This window comes from Anguilla rostrata, chromosome 5 (assembly GCF_018555375.3).
Source record: "Anguilla rostrata isolate EN2019 chromosome 5, ASM1855537v3, whole genome shotgun sequence".
NCBI lineage: Eukaryota > Metazoa > Chordata > Actinopteri > Anguilliformes > Anguillidae > Anguilla > Anguilla rostrata.
In genome coordinates this window covers 39,084,406-39,100,137 of record NC_057937.1, presented here as the reverse complement: position 1 = coordinate 39,100,137, position 15,732 = coordinate 39,084,406, and the positions used below count along the sequence as shown (strand labels likewise).

General features: G+C 39.5%; 1 protein-coding gene across 5 annotated transcripts in view; it reads left to right on the top strand.

Annotated features, from left to right (window-relative positions):
- Positions 1-6,471: 6,471 nt before the first annotated feature.
- Positions 6,472-15,732, top strand: part of ppfibp2a (PPFIA binding protein 2a) — a 51,921-nt gene continuing 42,660 nt past the window's right edge. For 2 of the 5 annotated variants that reach the window (XM_064336146.1, XM_064336142.1), the window contains exon 1: positions 6,472-6,652. The gene's annotated coding sequence lies outside the window, so the exon portion shown is untranslated. The remainder of the gene's footprint in view (positions 6,653-15,732) is intronic. The other 3 variants (XM_064336143.1, XM_064336145.1, XM_064336144.1) reach the window with 3 other exon arrangements.

Genomic DNA, 15,732 nt, shown 5'->3' with positions numbered 1-15,732 from the left:
CCACTATAGACATTGCACACGCACACCCAACTCAAGAATGATGATTTCCATGATTTTAAGTAGCAACAGAATACAACCAAGCTACAATTTCCTGACTGGCTTTGCCTGCTTACTTCACAACCACACAGAAAGCTGCACAGCAGAGAAAATGAGCACCGGGGAGAAGGTCACCGATATCAAAAGGAATGAATATCAAATACGGAATCGGCACGCCGGCTAACCCGTGGTGGGGAAGGGGCTGGCCGATACTGGGGAAATCACAGCAGCCCCGGCTCTCACGGCCCCGCTCCCCATTGTGCTGATGTGCAGCGAAACGGAGAAATGATCGGGGTAAGTCAGGAGTGAGGAACAATCAGCCTGCTTTGCTTTTACCTCCCTCATAAAGCATTAAATGGAAGCCGTCGTTATGTGGTCCCCTGTGCCCCCGCGAGCACGCATCCCCTGCATTACGACGCGCACAGAGAACAGCACGTCTTCATATTACCGCGTTTAAGCTCCACGGTGGCATGGCAATGAGAAGGAAATGAGAATGTGGTTTAAGCTTTGTAGGCAGCACAGAAGGCTACTGACTGCAGATTCTCATTTGTGGAGAGCTCTAGGTCAAGGCCTCAAAGGTTGGATGGTTTTTCTACACTCCAGGCTTCCCTGAATGAAGCAGTTACATTATTATAAGTATAAAGTACACTAAACTGTGCATTGTTTGTATATTTTTTGTATATTGTTTGTATATATCGTATCTATTATATTTTCACTCTTCTTGCTATTGTGCTATCCCCTTTGCTGCTGTAACACTGCAAATTTCCCCACTGTGGGACTAATAAAGGATTATCTTTTCTCATTGGATCAATTAAACTTCCCCACCCTGTACAGCACGGCTTCCTTTTTGAATTCACTTTATCGCTACTTCACATCATACCATGCAAAGTTCAAGGTAGATGCTAAAATTGCAGTCACAACCAGTGTCGATGTCTACTATGTCTTCCTAATGCTTCTAATTAACTGAAATGAAGCCTATACAGATACAGTGTTATGTGTTGGACACAGTGCCTAAAAGGCCAGGTGTCCCATTTTACAGTTCTAATTCTGTATTCCTGTACCATGAAAATAGGAATGAATTTTCAATATTGCCTTTCAACAAGAGGCAAAGGGATGCTACTGCCTGAACCTACGTACCAAGTGGGCTTCAATTGACAAGATATCAGGCCATCACACATTCATTGCAAAATAAAAAATAAGCCCTCTGACGAATAATGTTTGAATAATGAATCTTGTTTCAGGGTTTCAGCATGGCTGAATCCTGCTTACGACCGCAAGCACTATACACCTTTTCTAGCACTTTCCACTGTGAGCACATCTGAAGAAATGGCAGGCATCTGACTCTTTTCAAAATCAGTCTCAGCCTGAAAACCCTGGCATTTACATTTTTTTTTTCCAGGAAAGGCCAACGTCTATCTATCTCTATTACCCATGAGACAGAGGACTCAGCTGGGCGGATTAACTAAAAATGACCTTTTAGGCCGTTATCAGAAAGCTCAAGAACTCTGTATGAGAGGAAAACTTAATTAATCTGAAAGTGAAACATGAAATGGAATGCAGAGTAGAAGTCTGAATATAAGATATATTGATTGTATTCCTCCGAATAAAAAGGTATCACTTGTTCTTTTTAATGTTTCATACTAGGAATGCGGGTTTTTAATACTAATATTTCACATTATTGATGTAAATGGCTAGTATTAATAAATACAGTACACAATCAACTTACTTTGCAGATATGGATGCTGCTTGGGATTCAAGTTTCAAATCTATAACCCCACCAGCTTTGATCAGCCCCAATGCTTTCAAACCTATGGTTATGTAATATTCTCAAACAATATGATAACAGGTCAATGCCATTTATTTTTAATACAATTTGTTCAAGGTCCCCGCTGAATAGAACTGAATTAAATTGAATCTTAGCTCTATGCTGCCTCTTAGTGGAGGTGCTGCACTTGTAATAATAATAATACATTTATTTTATATAGCGCTTTCCATGAACTCAAAGACGCTTTACAATAAGTGGTACATACATACATATATACATACATACAATGAAACATACATACTTACATACATACATACTTGTAGCGTTACATTGGCGCTACAAAACATAAATAAAGAAAGGTAGGGCCAAAAGCATTTCAAGTGTTTCTATAATAATTTGGGGCAGATATTAAATGTTTTTTGACTATGACTCATCATTTTCAAAAAGAAGGAAATGTTCAATGCAACTGCAGAATGAATCATTAGTTTTTGCAAACAACCACCTTATATTTTTGGGTTTTCATTGGCACAAAAAAAAACCAAAACAAAACAAAATACACTTTTAAAATGGAATGCTGTTCAATTGCACATACAAAACACCATTGAATTCCTTGCAGGATGATGCACTCCAGCTTAGAGGTACCTACTGCTCACATTTCTTACTTTGTGAACTGTGAAAACATTATGTTGAAACATGCCAAAGCCACATTTCATCTCATTCTACAATATTCCTTGTGCTACTGAATACAGCATGTCTTCTAAGACAGCCTGAGCATATGAAGACATACACATACAACTGAAGTATACAGCACTACAAGACCATGGAGAACAGAGATAGAGAAGAATTTGGAATAGGATATAAATAAATCAAGCACTCAAGAATATCTCAGCCAGTGCAGTCACCCCACAGAACCAACAGAAGTGTATTTCCTTAATTTAAAAAAAATGCCTTAATGCAACTGCTGCAAGTGCTGGCAAATTGTGTCAAAGAACAACAATAAAAACATTAAAATAAAGGAATAAAATGTGTGTTTTCAGGCCATAAATTGATGTGTTATGCACCCCAGTTGCTGCATAAATCCTTTATGGCCATTACAAGCCAAGTTAAACCACATAAGCTTTCAATTGCATTGCACAATACATAATTGGTAATTCACTGTCTAAATGTAATTTTACTTAAACTTACTCACAAAGCTTGTTCAAATGCCATTTTAAATAGATATACTCATAATGTACTTATATTTTTCAAATTTAAACTGCAGGAGGAAATTTCACAAATTCTCAGAATGGCAAAGATTCTGAACCTATTACTTAACACTTTGCAAAAACACTGCTGAATTGGGTTCAAAATGCAGGCTAATGTTAAGAGTATAATTCAGTAGTAAAGTGCTAAAACAATATTCTAAATGCACTTACATTTGGGTTTATACATTTAGCAGACACATACCAGATCAACTTACGGAATAGTGCATACAATAAATAAATAAATAAATAAACCAGTGTAGATACTAAAATGACTATAACACCGTCATACAAGATGGCTGTTGAATAATATTGCAAAATAATTTGTCAGGCATAAGTGCCATAATAAATGTGATTGATTAATACTACCCTGTTGTAAAAGTGCAATAGCATAAATTAAGTGCACCTGAAGTCAAAAATGGCTCAGCAGACCTTAGGTAGTCCTAGGGAACCTAGATGCAGTTTCAGTTTGAATAAAATGACAGCCTGTGACTTGGATGTTCTGAATGACTAGACTATACACAGATGGTACAAGGGAACATTGTCGTTCGTCCATAAATTCTGTTATGTCATATGGCTCCATCTGCTGGACATGTAACTAACAGGAAATAAATGTATTGCTTGACACTACTTTCTCTGCCAGCATCACGCCTGCATGCCTATCTATCAATGACAAGTTTGTCTGCCAGTACCACACCTGTCTATCTGGTAATGGCATGGCATTAAATTTCTGTCTGTATTCCATCCTGAAGTACCTGTGCCATGCTCTCCTGCCTGCCTACTTACCTGCTAGCAGTGTGTCACTGTGAAGGCTGTCTATATGTCTGTTCTATGCCTAGATTCCTAAGCCAATCTACCTTTCTGCCAGTGCCATTTTTTTATTTATTTTGACTTTAGTCTCAATGAGATTTACAATCTTTTTTGCAAAAGAGGCATGGCCAAAAAAAGCAGCACATACAGTTTCAGACAATGACAACATAAGGCATCAGGATATTACAATAGCAAAAGTTATTTAAAAAATAACCATTTTTAAATATCAATTTATACATTTGTAAAGCATCAAATTTTAACATTGCTCACTCCCTTCCTGTCGTTATCTTTTCCTGAATGTCTGTCTGCCCACTTTGCATCTCTAATGATGCCATGCTCTGCCAGTCTTCCTGCTTATATACCTGTTGATATTGTACCTGCCCATGCACAAATGCAATGTCTGTTTGCTTCTCACCCAACTTGTCACAATGTCTACCTGCCTACTGGACTGTGCCAAACCCACATGCTAACCCTATAGCACCAGTTAAGTTAATTAGAATGATTATTTTATTTTTCTTATATAGGACATTCATGTACTTACATGTGTGTGAAAGAGAGAGAGAGAGAGAGAGAGAGAGAGAGAGAGAGAGAGAGAGATGTAATACATTTAAAAACAAAACATAGGCTTGATTCGAACAAAACTGTTTCGACTGAAAATGAGACTAAGGTGAAATTCAATAGAAGGTACTCAGTTACCTTGTACTAATCAATGGAGCCAGAGATCTGGTCACAACATCTGGACAGGAGCTGATAGCTATGCAGTACTAACTAGTACTGGAAGAGATTAAGATAGGAATGTCTTACCATTCGAAATCAATTTGTTTCTGGCACATACTGTACATGTTTGCCATGGGGTTTGGATGTAGCATGTGTTTTGGAAGAATACTAGGCCAGGCTTTTGATGAGACTTGCTTGTTTTGTTGTGCTCTGTTTACCTTGCCCAGGCCACCAGGAGGCAAACCAGTCAGGGCTGTGTGCGCTACTCAAATAGCGGAATAATCGGAACTGCCGGTTTACATCTACAACAAATGAACATAACAAAAACCTAAAGATATTCATATAATCAACAAGAAATGTCAACAGTCAATAAATAATGTTATCAACAGCACACAATGCTACTGCAATTATGAAAGTAAATTATTATTTTTCTGAAATAAATGTTTAGATTTCTAAACAACAGCATTCCTCATATGGAAGGCATACAAACCGTAAATTCTTGGAATTCTAAGAGAAACAAAGTGGGGAGTTTTCTGTGTTGGACACTTTTTTAATCTTGAAGATGTGATCCATATGTGTGCCCCTCCGATACCATTTTCCCAACAACTAAGAACTGTGACTTCTATGAGTAAACAGCTATCAACATTACTAAATATATGGGAGCTAATTAAAACGTTTGAAATTGTTGTTTTACAACAGCATTTAGGTAGCTTCCCGAAACGGATTTCTTTCATGGGTGCTCTGGGGTTAAGTAGATGTAGCTAGCTCTACATGGTAGGCCTATGGTTGAGATGAAAGCTGGCATCTGGATGATGAAAACAACAACAACAGGGCCAGGTTGAAACCTAGTATATGGCTGGACCTAACACACGTGATCCACCAGACCAATGGTGTAACTTCATCACTCACTCACTCAGTCACTCACTCAGTCACAGACATTCGCGTTTGTAGGGCTGTCACCCCCCGGTCCAGTCAAAAACACGCCTGAACACCGCCACTTTGATGCACAGTGAAAAACTTTATTCCCAAAGAGGGGGCACCACGGCCAAACATATATTTGCTGTACAGTTAGGTATTTTGAAAGACTATAACAAAAGTTGGTGAAAGTTCATTTCAGTTAGGACAACTCACGTATTTAGATTAAATATATTAAGGAATATGCAAAGCAGCCTAACTATTTTTTTGGTTTGGTGCTGAATGGATCTGCTTTAGGTAGGCTACGTCTGTGCATGCACCAGCGAGCACTACCTATGAAGGGATCACAATACAAATCCCCGGATCCCTACTAAACTGGAGAAATACCAAAACCCCAGTACCTGCAAGCAGAACCAAACAACAGGTGGGAAGCTGGGCTGGTGGCTGGTGGGTGACCGCAATTCTGTGAGCTGCAGCAAGCGTACCACGTAAAGACCAGCATTAGACTTTTTTATTTTTTATTTTGCACACTCGCCAGATGGCACTGTGGCTTTTGCGCTGGCCCGCTAATTTTGCCAGTTCACATCAACGCACATCATTCGACGCTTAGGCAATTCTATCGAAACAATTTTTATAAAAGCTCACCGTATTAGGATTTATCATTGCGAATACATATTTCAGGCAACGTAATACATTATAATTCATATCTGAGACAAATATCATTTGAAAAAAAAGTAATTTTTGATGTTCAACTATATATATTTGTTTTTACAAAATGACAGTGTAACATTTTTGTGAAATTGTTGGAATTCTCAAATTTGTCCTTTTATTCAGACAACCCAATCCCTGATCCTTGATGTGAAAGCTGCATAGTTCTATCGAGGAAGAAGCGAATATAGTACACAGAGTATACCCCGGCACGCCTCTGGAATCACATGACAGGTGATTGGAAGACTTAAGAATTGGAGTATGGCGACAGTAACATAGCGTACAGTGCAATAGCGTACAGTGCAATGACTCTCATACAGCGAAGTGTCCAAACGCCGTCTCCGTGAGAGAGTGCACACGTAGAAGTAAATAAAACGGTTTTAATTTAAAGTTGCTTGTCTGTTCTGGTATTTTACAATTGGAGAACTGGAAGACAGCAAACGTGAGTTTTAATTATAAGGTAAGTGAAAATTTTGTTTGATTAGTTTTTGTAAAATGATCTGAAATACATTTTAATTTGGTGTACAGTTTTAGTTGTTTGTGGTTTGGTGATAATGATACTTCGCATACGTCTCACTCTAGCCTATACCTTTGCGACCTCACGCCACGGTGTCTTTTGCGTATTTGATTAGATAACATTTCTCATACAAATTAAATGTTTCTTGTTTTCTTAAACAGAAAGAAATCCAGTCTGTTTACATATGCCGGTTTACGTATGCCGGTATCTTTCTAGTATTTGAAAGTTCGATGTACAGTACAGCATGTTTACTTTTTGGGCTGTTCATAGTATGCTTGACGATGAGTGATTAGCATGGCGAACAGGTGGATTTGAAGAGGTGCATCATCAGTTTAATTGCATTTCTACCTGTGGAACAGTTCCACACATGGAGAGGTCAGAATAGCGTTCTTTTTGACGTTTTGTAAAAAATGGGTTAGGAACTGTTCAACGATCTTGGTTTAATCTTTTTGCTATAAGATTGTTCAAACCCCTGAAATGACTTTTTAAGGGACGTGAAGTTCTGTATGTATGCCCCGAATTATATTATCTTCAGACAGAACCCTGTAATTCTAAGCTCTGGCTACATAAATATTTTCTTGAAGCGTAACCATCTCTCCATGTCCAGAAATGCATGCTCTAAGATGAACACAGTTGATTACAATAACATGAAATTATATGAAGATTGTAGCATAGTATGTTATAGTCTCCTGTCAGTGTTACGTAAGAAGAAGAAAAAATATCTGGAGTTTGCTTCATTGGCCATGTGGCTGGAGTGATAGAAGGTGGTGTGTTGGTAGCCCAGAGACTTGGGGCTAATTGAAGAGTGCTGTTTACAAACACCACAAGAAAAACCGCTTGGACAGGATGTGTGTTGAAACTATCATGGCTCTCAGTGTTCACAGCTACTACCTACAAACCACTTCACTGTGAAGGGAGTGGACATGTTCAGAATTTGCAGGATGCAGATTGTGGATCTGATAATGGTAGGCATTTGTCTATTCTGACTAACTGACCATTTGCCTTGGACTTGCCAGTAGATCAATCCATCAATCAGTCATGCTTTATTTCATTTTTCTCAATTTTCACTCAGGTTGTTGCTCAGTATTTTAAAGTGGTCATTTTCCAGAATTAAATAGGCTTCACCCAAAATAATAATAAAGAAACTAGTCAGTGAGAAAAACGACTAAATGAATCCTGATTAGGCTTAATGGGCAATACACACTGAAGAACTGCTAATGTACGCCTTAAACGCAAATAGATGGATCCTAAACAGACACTGAAATGTGCTCACACAACTTATCAATCGCAGAACACATTACTCCAGGGGCCAAATAAAATTTGACTGAATATGCTTACAAGACATGCATTTTTGAGTTTTTGGTTTGTGTTGGGCAAGTTCCATGCACTTGGACTCATTGATTGATGGAATAAATCAGCTGCGAGGGATGGCTAGCACTTGAGAACAGCGATTGCTGGCTGGGGCTTGAGAGCAGTGATGGCTCCCTGGAATCATGGGCAAGAAGGGCCCTCTGGTAGAGGGTGAGGCACTGCGGAGTACCACAACCCGCTGTCAGAGCTGGAGCTGGACCTCATAACAATACATCAGATATGCACTGCAGCACAGTGCTGGGGCCCTCCAGTTTAAGTGACCAGCCCTTTTCCAGCTGGGATTATGGATCTATACCTTGTTCGCTAGCTAGAACACACAGCTGGTGCAGTGGGTGTCGTAGTTGCATTTATGCCGAGTCCCTCCACCAGGGAAGTGCTCCCAGGTCAGCAGCTCCTTCCTCTTCACACAGTAATTGCATTCTTACTTGCTCAGCGACTGGCTGAAGTAGGTGACTACCATCATCCCCTGTTCAGTCAGCTGTGACCGGACTGCTCCAAGGTCTATGTTGTTTGTATCGGTGTCCAGGACGAAGGGTTTTGTGGGGTCAACCAGGGAGAGGACAGGGGCAGGGACCTCGGCTTCATGGAGTTGGTCCACCCTTTGCTGGTATAACAACCTCCACTCTTACGGGAAGGCTTTATACTAGATGTTGGAGCATTACTGCAAGGATTTTCTTCCATTCAGCCAGAAGAGCAATAGTGAAGTTGGGCACTGATTGGGCAATTATGCTTCCAGTTGGCTTTCCAATTGATCCCAAAGGTGTTGGATATGGTTGAGGTTAGGACTCTGTGCAGGTCAGACAAGTTCTTCCACACTGCTCTCAACAAAACCATTTCTATATGGAACCTGCTGTGTGCCAAGGGGCACTGTCTTGCTAAAACAGGAAAGGGTCTTCCCCAAACTGTTGGGGAAGCACAGAATAGTGTAGAATGTGATTGTATGCTGTAGCATTAAGATTTGCCTTCACTGGAACTAGGGAGCCTAGACCAAATCACGGAAAACAGCCCCAGACCAAGAGGAGTCCAGATTATATTGGTCAGATAGTGTAGTTAGGGTAAAAAGAGCAACAGCCCTGTATAGAGCAAGAGCCTTTCCTGGATCGTTGCCTTGTCATGGCAGAAGGAATTGTGCAAATTAATGATTCCCAGAGCTATGTTGTCCTTGGGATATATGGTAGCATCACCCAAGATGAACAGGTCTGGGGTGATAACCCAGATGAGCATAATCATCCAATTAGATCCCTACTATGGTAAACAAGGAAAAGAGGCTCCAGCACGCCCCACGACCCTGCTCAGGATAAGCGGTTATAGATAATGGATGAATGGATGGATGATTGGATTGCGGAGAAAAAAGCTTGGATTGTGGAGTGAGATTGCCATAGATTATGTTAGTAATTCTGATATCGCAGCCCTTCGCAATGTGTTTATTGTGGAAATTCATGTGACCAAAAAAAAAAAAGAAAACGTATATCGTGCAGCCCTTGTTGACACAATACAGTATATGTCACCAGCATAGAGAAGCTACCCGGTTTTCCATGATGAAGCCTTGTGTGACACCCATTATGTGTCTTAGTTTTATTCTAATTAAACTACTGTAAAATATGCAGCTTTCTCTCTTTGGTAGTGACTTGAGTCCAACTTATAGTAGCAACCTTTCATCTTCACAGAACATCTTGGTGAGGTTGCAAATAAGCCTGATCTTGGTTGTTTCTTCAGAGTAGAATAGTACAATGCACATGAGCATATTCAGTCTGCATATAGTTTCTGTTTGCATTGATTTAAATGGTTTAGTTGCTGATATGATGTAAGCATATGATGTACTGTAAGCATTTAATTAGTATGTGACATGCACGGCATGTCATGCTTGTGTGAGTAGATACTGTGCACTGAACTACTCACCTGTTCACATGAAGCCTAAATAAAGAGCATGGGAAGCCTGGCACAATCTTCTGTTGGAGAGGATACCTCAATTCTAGTGCTATAAGTGATTATTTTCTATGTAGGGGTGGAAACGTGTACCATTCCTATACTGTACCGTGTTACGCTGTAACATTATGAGTGGTTCACTTGTTTACACATTTACTAAATTTACAAATGAAAAATGAAAGACTCTGTACATGTATAGTATAGAGCATGCAGTCATATAGCAAAGCGTTATGAAGTCCGGCCATATCAAGAAAGCACTCAGCTAGGATTATTGGCAACAATATGTGCCTTCTTCTACTTGGACTGATAGGAATGGATGTCTATTGGATTCCAGCTAATTTTAGACATAGTATACCACACCGTCAGAGAAGACCAATGGTTATAACATAACATAACGACAAGAACAGGCCATTAAGTCTAACAATGCTTGACATTTTCCTACCACTCAGGGTACCTAATGCTCACCATTTACCTGCAAACTAGATAGCATATAGCACTGTATAAAGCCTAGTCTTTAATAGTAGAGTTTCTGCCTCTACTACATGACCTGGGAAGCTGTTCCACACAGTGACTACTCTCTGTGTGAAAAAAAAAAAAACTTCCCAATGTTTGTGTGGAATTTACATTTTGCTAATTTCCATTTATTCCCCCTCATTCAGTTTTCTCTAGAACAATTTAAATTGTACATTGCCATATGGGAGAATGTTGAATTAACACAGCATTTCCTTGAGGCGTACAGAAAAGGAAGGCTCTTATGGAGAAGGCCAGAATGCACCGTGTGATTTAGATGTTTTCATTACCAGCACAAGAACTTGGACATCTCTGCCAGTTGCTGTGTTCCCTGCTTGCCATTTTCAGTTCAGGATGAGGTTTTTTTTGAGAACAATTCTTTTTATTTTCATAAAAGTAAGGAGGGTGAGGCATTTTAATGACTACTTCCATTAGGATCAAGGGCTTCAAATTAACATTGTGGCATGTGATGCGGGGGCATCTGCAGCAATCGTTGTATTTGGTACCACTAACTCACCGCTTGCCTTGTACATTTTCAAAACTGATTCAGCTTGATTGCTGATGCAGCAGTTACAGTGCCAGATAACATCCCCTTTCCAGAGTAATTACACTCAGCTCAGTTGATGCTGACATGTTGTGTTGCTAACAATGACAAAGTTGAGCGGTAAACCAGGGCTGACAGAGAATAGCAAGCTCAAGGTTACAGGAACACTTCAGCAAGTCATATACAGTATACAGCTGGCAGTGGGAAGCCAAATAATTGGTTGTCATGAACAAATTTAAGATTTAAAAATGAAGTACCAGCTTTCCCTTAATGTATTATGCTGTGGACATAAAAATAAATGATCAAGTCATTTTGAACAGTGGCGTATTAATTTGTTTTATTGTTGAAAATAATAGTAAGGCAAGTATTTGGCCAGTCATTTTAAAAAGTTTACAAATATTTTATTACCTTTTAACAGCAAAACTTTAGCATTCCTTTAAGGCATACTCTTCAGGATTTTTTATTTGAAAATATTATAAAATAACTGTGCTAAGGCATATCTATGATGCACTGGCAATCTGGAGTCTTTACATACTCTAGCCAAATTTGTGCACCTTCTACCTGTATTTGTAATTCAAAAATGTGTTAGGGACATTTCTGAGCATGGCACTCTTTCCTGTTTTGGGAGGGGTGAGCCTGGCTACAGTGCCTGTGGTTTTGGATCAGATTCCAATGAAGTGTTTGTTGCTAGTTTGCTGCAATGGCAGATGCTAAGAAGTCTTGATGCCGCAAAGCAAAAGGACAAGCCAACAGGGCTTTCACAAACTAGAGCCAACCTTGGAATTACTTTTCTTCAGTGGCAAGTTTGCCAAGGGGATGAAAAGCCACCCTGAGTTGGCCTGTTTTCTGTTGGACCTCTAAGTGACGTTACTTTTAGCTAGATACCATAACGCAAAATTGTTCAAAACAATTTATCATTCAGGGGGTGTTAAGATATTACACGACTGCAAAAACCATAAACCATCTCAGAGCTCTTATACACTGTGACCATACAAGCAACTGAATAAGGAAAGTGCTTGAGAAAGCATGTACACTGGGGTGATCTGTGAGTTCAAAGCAATCTAGGGAAGGTTCTTTCTGTGTCAGAAAGACATGGTATCAGTGAGGTTTTTAAGGGCAGTAGCAGTCTGCGGATGCCCAGCTCAAATCATAACTGCATCTACCATGTTTCATTAAAAGCATCTGTCACTGTGCTGAGAAACACACTAAAGTGTGTTTTATTGAGCAGGAGAAGGTGCTGCTGTTTTATCTGAAAAGGACTGGTGTGGGTGCAGGTTTTTGTTTTAGCCCAGCTCTAAGACACCTGATTCTACATGTTTTCTCTACTTGAATTTAAAATGCGAGTGTTACTTTTAAATATTGCTGTCAATCATCATCTGTGCTTAATTAGTGGCAATAACTTTATCATCTTAGGTTACTGAGGTGATACAACTGGGATAATTATTTGAGAAGGGGCTTGACAAAGAGGCTTTTGCGATGTCTAGGACTGAAGTACCATGCGAGAAACAAGGGGAGATAAATAGTGGTCCTACCCATAGTGAATGACAGTGCATACTAGACAGGAAAAAAATAGGCTGGTGTGGCCTGTGGTGCAGTCCTGTTTGTTAGTTCCCGACATAAAAAAAGTGAATGGTTTTAGAAAAAATAAAACAGTTACTATCCTTCCCCATAGACCTTTGTCTGTACACCACCAGGAGGGGAAGTACTGTAAGCAGCCATTGCATAGCGGCATCCTGCCCTCAGGTTTTTTTTAATCCGGCGAGTGAAATTTGTAAACATGCCACGTGTAAACATGCCATGTCGGTTACTTGAAGAATGCATTTTAATTAAATAAGCAAGTGCTCACAGGCATTGTTACAATGAGCTGGAGGGAAGCTGCTTATTAATCTGAACTTCCTGAATGCGCAGGTCATAGAAATATTCGCTTAGAAGTTCCATGTATAGCACATATTAATGCAGTTCAGACTGGAACACTACACGGAAATAATCTGGAGTTCATTTTGTCATGTGTCCAAAAAGCAAAGTAATGTTTTTTTTTTTTTTTTGAGATTAAGAATTAAGGCCATGGTGTGTGTGTGTGTGTGTGTGTGTGTGTGTGCACGTGTGTGCATGTGTGTCAGGGGAAGGGGGGGTGGTATATATATAAATACTGCAACATATAATTCACAAGCCATAAAGGCTGGGTTCTTAGATAGACAAAACAATACCTTGAATGACCTCAAGAAACAAAAATAAAATTCATGTTTGTATACTTTGTGAATTTCCAGTTAAAATGAGTTTGCAACATGAAACACTTATTGTGAAAATAAGTTGCTTGAGAGGGTATTGCAGGATTATGGAGTGTTGGGGCTTAAAACCGCAGAGCTTGCACCACGCTGCAAAATATGTGCTGGGAACTCTATTTAGATCCTCTTGTGGTTCTTTGAAAACAATTCAGCACATTCAACTTTGATACGGCCCTAGGAGTTGGAGACCTACCTTGTGTGCATCAGGAAAGCTCCACTGTTGGAGCATGGACTTTCTGAAGGTCCCCTCGCATGTTTCTACTGCACTTAGCTGAGGACAACTCGTAATCCAGTGGTGAGCACAGGAATTTATTTGAATGGAAAGAAAATCTGTGAGGAGCTGACCAGTGACATTTCTTTTGAGACCATATGACCAGTTTGACAGAAATCAGGTGCTAGAATTCAGAAAAATGCGGTATGATTCAAGTGTGACATTAATCCACTTTTATTACCTTGGTGCTGTACCACCAAAATCAATTCTGAAAGATAGACTTTTTGTCAATAATGTGTGCTGCAGGAAGCACTTTCGTCTGCATGCTGATTGGTGTGCTGGGGGGCATTGATATGCTTCATCGTTGATTGTGTTGCATTTTGTTCTGGCTGAGTTTGAGCTTTTTGCTGAATATGGTGGGAATGGAATGACTTGAGCACTAAAGTTGTTCTTCTGAAGCACGATGTTGAAGGGAATATAGCTACATGGGAAAGGACATGTTTTTGCCGAACAGGTTTGACAAGACACTTATGTCCCTGTGTAATGATAAATTAATCACAGAAAGTAGGTGTGGTGTCTTTTCAGGTGATGACTAGAAAATTACTTAGAACAGAAAAGGCTGTACTGGAAAATCACAATATCTTTGTGTGCATGTATAGCCTATATTCTTCTGTATATACTGTGCAGTATATACTGTAATCTGGATAGTGACACAATTTTTGTTGTTTTGTCTCTGTACTACAGCACATTGGCTTTGAAATGAAACATTGAATTTGGGGTTAAAGTGCAGACAGCTTTTATTTAAGGGTATTTGCATACATATCCAGTGATCCATCCCAGAGAGCAAAATCATGTCCATTTGAGGTTGATGGGATGTTGCTGTGTTGTCTGTGTCCACCGAGTAGCCAGAATTAAAGTTTTTAAGATGTTGCATCCGGGTGTCGCCTCACTGCACATTTGTACACCTCATTCTTAATTGTGATTCAGGGTAAGTCAGAAGGTATCGTGTGGCATTTAACAACATTTTAAAGTTCAGCTATTGTCTTAGTCAAGATCGACAGATACATTTTTTAATGGGGATGTCCAATGGGCGTTGACAGGAGAGCCAAAAACTAGTGACTCGTTTAGACTTGCAGTAAACTGCTTGTCCATGCAACATCACTATATGTCACCTGCTCAGCATACCAAAATTCATCGTATTCAATAGATTTATTGTATTTCAAATTCAATATATGCTTTGTATATATTTGTCTGCCTTACTTATTTGACAAATGTATGACAGACAGGGTACAGAGGGTACTGGACATTGGAGAATGATAGATTTTTCCTGCACCCCATTGCTACCCTGTACCAGAGTGTGCTGATTGTGATATTTAACTGAGGTTTAATTTGCAATCTATTATTAGAGCTTTGATTACATTCTCGTGGTGTCCTTTGTTAACTGTTTAAAGAAGAGCTATTTATAGCCATAAATGAAGCCATTACACTCACTGGTATCAAACTTTAGCTATATAATTAGGACTACTAATGTTTCCTTTTATACCAGGGTTGTACACAGCTATGTCATTAGACACCCTGGATTGTCCTGTCTGTTTCCACCAGGAAAGATGGCAGCCTTTGGTCCGCTGTGTAATTTGATGATAAGCAGCAGATGCCCATCTCGGTTCTCACTAGTTGAAGACTTGTGATTCTTAGAGAATGGTTATGCACAACTTGTCACAACCGTAGGCACAAATGACACCCACATTTTCTAATTTTATTAGTCACTTTCAACCAGTCAGAGATCAGCTGGAAAGTTGATTAAATTCTACAAGGCAGAGGATAAAATAATCAGTGACATCTCTTATTTCTCAGAATGGTTCAACTGTGCGCTTATTCGAGGCAGTCAACATATCTAACAAATAGCCTAGTGCATTTGTATGGCAGGATTTCACTGCCTCGGGGCTACAAGGTAGTGCTGTGACACAAACAGGAATTCACACTATCAAAATGATAGTGTGGAATCCTTCTGTGTTTTGTTTCTTGGCATTGCTCTAACAACCATGGAAAGGGATGTAAAATATGAATCTTTACTACAGCTACTGGTCTTCAACATTACATGAAATTGGTGAGACCTGTATTGCTACAAGCATGGCAGATTTTGGATATGTTTTCGAATGTCTTATAATGCAGTTTG